We start from the raw sequence: 4,545 nt of genomic DNA, 5'->3' as shown, positions 1-4,545 counted from the left end.
TATCCCATTTCTCTTCTCCCTGTTACAGCAAAATTCCTTGACAAAGATGTCTATATTCACTGTTTCTATTTCCTTTCCACTTCCCTCTTGAATTATCTACAATCAGGATTTCATCTCTATTACCCCATCAAAATAGCTCCTCTCAAGGTGACGAATAAACTTCCATTTTCTCAAATCAAATATGATCATTTTTGAGTTCTCATCTTGCTTTACATTGCATCAGCATTCTGCTCCAATCATACTGATCTCCTGGTGTTCCTTAAACATGCCACACATGTTTCCACCTTGGGGTCATTGAATAGTTGTGCCTCTGCCTGGAAAATTCTCTCTGGATATCAAAATGGATTACCCCTTAGCTTCCCACAGCTCTCTGCTCACATGCTGTCTCCTCAGAGAGCCCTTACTCACTTTTTTGTTTTCTTGACAAATATCTCCATCTGCTATATTATAATTTTATTTGACTAATGTCTGTCTCTTCCTAATGTCAACTTCTTGGGAACAGGGAATTTGTTTTAGAGTAGTGTCTAGCCCACAATATTCAATTAATATTTGCTAAATGAATTAGTGAATGAATGAATCTTTCTTAGAAGACTCCTACAAACAGATGGTGTCATATATAACAAGCCCTCTCTAATGTTTAGGCAAAGTATCTGAAAAATACTAGCTTACCCCAAAACAAAACAGATACACATCTCAGTGAAGAGTAACCTTTATATCGGAATAAATATTGACAATTCTGCATGTGTTTTTTACGCCTGATCCTCATAACTGGAAGTAAGAATAAGAATATTTTCTTTAAAATATTTTATTTATTTATTTTTAGAGTAAGTGGAAGTGAGGGAGAAAGAAAGAGAGAAACATTGATTGGTTGCCTCTTGTATGCTCCCCTACCAGGGATCAAACCTGAAACCCAGGCATGTGCTCTGACCAGGAATCCAACTGACAACCCCTTGCTTTGCGAGATGACACCCAACCAACTGAGCTACACTAGTCAGGGCAAGAAATAAAAATCTTTATTTTACAGATAAGGGAAATGATGAGACTCAGGGAACTTAAGTAATTTTTTCAAGGCCACATAGTTGGTAAAATTCATACTTTCATTTACTCATTCTTTCAACAAATATGTATTGAGCACTTACCATTTGCCAAGCACAGCTTTGGACACTGGAAATATAGCAGTGAACAAGACACATAAAATTTCTGCCCTTCATGGAGCTTAAACTTCAATGGAGTAAGTAAAACCTATGAACAAAAGGCACTTAAATGCTGCTAAAGGATTAGCTGATACCACTAGAACAGATCTTTTTAAAATGCAGATTTCTATCCAGTAGGTCTGTATGGGGCCTAGTTTTCTGCATTTTAAAATAAAATTCCCAGTTTCTGCTGGTACTCCTGGTCCAGGAACTACACTTTGAGCAAGGTCTTAGTGTAAAATGCACTGTCATGGAAATAGGAACATGTATTTGACCCCTGTCCTTTCATGTAACACACTCTAGACACACAGATTAATACAGCAATGGAGCAAATTTCAAGGTACCAGAATTTGGAATTTCCTGACAGGTGTGTTAAACAGGGCGCTAGGAACTCTAGAAGCAGCTGGTACTCAGGGATGCAGCTGTACAAGCAGTGCCAAGGAAGTAAGTCACAGGTTGCAAAGTTGCAGCCATTGGAGAATTTCAATTCTTGGGGAGGAGGAGGAAAAGGACTGGAAAGAACAGACCAGACTCCCAGTTATAGAGAATTATCAAGGTCCAAACAGAAGCTTAGGAACAAAAGGCCAGAATCAGAACAAAGAGAGAAGGGAGGGTCTTAGATTCAAGATGAAGGTTGAAGTCAACACCACAGTGTCTTGGCAAAGCTTGTTTTGAATTAGAGGCCCTTAAATTGCTAGAGGGCAGGATTGGTACCACAGATGGGGCAGAGCCACTGAGCCTGTAGGTCGGGGCCAAGTGGCTCCAAGAGGGAACTATGGAAAGAGGAGGACTTTGGGACAGGGAACCAAGCAGATTCCACACTGCTCCTATCAGGAGTTTTTAGAACTAGACTGTCCAAGAGGCAGAAAGTGTGTTGGGCTTTGTTGTGAATGGCATGGTCCAAAAAGGGGAAATTTAATGATCATTGGCCAGAGATAATAAAAAAAAAAACCCACTGATTTCTGTGTTATATATCAGGCTAGAAAGAATTTGGATATGAAGAATATTAAACTAATATTGGGAAGGAAGAGATAGCAGAGAGATCTGTCGAGAGTGAACTGATGGAAAAGAGACTGAGAAAAGGGGACAAAGGGAATCTGGTATTTTTTTATTTTTATTTTAAATATATATTTCTTCCTTTTTTTAATTTTTTTTTCTTTTTTTCTTTCTTTCTTTCCTTATTTATTTATTGTTATTCAATTACAGTTGTATGCCTTTTCTCCCCATCCCTCCACCCCACCCCAGGTGAACCCACCTCCCTCCCCCCTCTCCACCCTCCCCCTTGGTTTTGTCCCTGTGTCCTTTATAGTAGTTCCTGTAATCCCCTCTACCCACTGTCCCCGCCCCCACACTCCACCCCCGCCCTGGCTATTGTTAGATTGTTCTTAACTTCAATGTCTCTGGTTATATTTTGTTTGCTTTTTTCTTCTATTGCTTATGTTCCAGTTAAAGGTGAGATCATATGGTATTTGTCCCTCACATCCTGGCTTATTTCACTTAGCATAATGCTCTCCAGTTTCATCCATGCTGTTGCAAAGGGTATACGCTCCTTCGTTCTCTCTGCTGCGTAGAATTCCATTGTGTAAATATACCATAGTTTTTGGATCCACTCGTTTGCTGATGGGCACTTAGGTTGCTTCCAGTACTTGGCTATTGTAAATTGTGCTCTATGAACATTGGGGTGCACAGATTCTTTTGGATGGGTGTTTCAGTGTTCTTAGGGTATAATCCCAGCAGTGGAATTACTGGGTCAAAGGGCAGTTGAATTTTTAGTTTTCTGAGGAAATTCCATATTGTATTCCACAGTGGCCTCACCAGTCTGCATTCCCACCAACAGTGCACGAGGGTTCCCTTTTCTCCACATCCTCTCCAACATTTGTTTGTGGATTTGTTTATGTTGGCCATTCTGACTGGTGTGAGATGATACCTCATTGGGGTTTTAATTTGCATCTCTCTGATGGCTAGTGATGCTGAGCATCTTTTCATATGTCTCTGGGCCCTCTGTATGTCTTCCTTGGAGAAGTGTCTGTTCAGTCCTTTGCCCATTTTTTAATTGGGTTGTTTGTCTTCCTGGAGTGGAGTCGTGTGAGTTCTTTATATATTTTGGAGATCAGGCCCTTGTCTGAGGTATCATTGGCAAATATGTTTTCCCATACTGTTGGTTCTCTTTGTAATTTGGTGCTGTTTCATTTAGCCATGCAGAAGCTGTTTATTTTGATGAGGTCCCATTTGTTTATTCTTTCCTTTATGTCCCTTGCTTTAGGGGATGTGTCTGTGAGGACGTTGCTGCGTGGAATGTCTGAGATTTTCCTGCCAATGTTTTCCTCAAGGACTTTTATGGTGTTACGGCTTATATTTAAGTCTTTTATCCATCTTGAGTTTATTTTCGTGTATGGCGTAAGTTGGTGATCGAGTTTCATTTTTTTGCACGTAGCTGTCCAGATCTCCCAACACCATCTGTTGAAGAGGCTGTTTTTGCTCCATTTTATGCTCCTGCCTCCTTTGTCAAATATTAATTGATCGTATAGACTTGAGTTTATTTCTGGGCTCTCTATTCTATTCCATTGGTCTATGTGCCTGTTTTTATGCCAGTACCAGGCTGTTTTGATTACAGTGGCCTTGTAATACAGTTTGATATCAGGTATTGTGATCCCTCCTGCTTTGTTCCTCTTTCTCAAAATTGCTGCAGCTATTCAAGGTCGTTTATGGTTCCATATGAATTTCTGCAATGTTTGTTCTATATCTGTGAAATATGTCATGGGTACTCTAATAGGGATTGCATTGAATCTATAAATTGCTTTGGGTAGTATGGCCATTTTGATGATGTTAATTCTTCCAATCCATGAGCATGGTACATGCTTCCATTTGTTTGTGTCTTCCTTAATTTCTTTCTTCAGTGTTGTGTAGTTTGCTGAGTACAGGTCTTTTACCTCCTTGGTTAGGTTTATTCCTAGGTACTTTATTTTTCTTGTTGCTATATCGAATGGGATTTTTTTCCTGATTTCTGTTTCTGCAGTTTCGTTGCTGGTGTACAGGAATGCCTTTGATTTCTGGGTATTGACTCTATATCCAGCTGTTTTGCCAAATTCATTTATTAGGTCGAGTAGTTTTTGAGTGGAGTCTATAGGATTTTCCATGTACACTATCATGTCATCTGCAAACAGTGACAGTTTAATTTCCTCCTTTCCAATTTGGATGCCTTTTATTGCTTTTTCTTGTCTGATTGCTGTGGCTAGGACTTCCAATACTATGTTGAATAGGAGTGGTGAGAGAGGGCATCCTTGTCTTGTTCCTGATCTTAGTGGGAAAGCTCTAAGTTTTTGTCCATTGAGTGTGATGATGGCTGTAGGTC

Source organism: Desmodus rotundus, chromosome X (assembly GCF_022682495.2).
Source record: "Desmodus rotundus isolate HL8 chromosome X, HLdesRot8A.1, whole genome shotgun sequence".
In the NCBI taxonomy this organism is placed as follows: Eukaryota; Metazoa; Chordata; class Mammalia; order Chiroptera; family Phyllostomidae; genus Desmodus; species Desmodus rotundus.
This window is presented reverse-complemented; position numbering follows the sequence as displayed.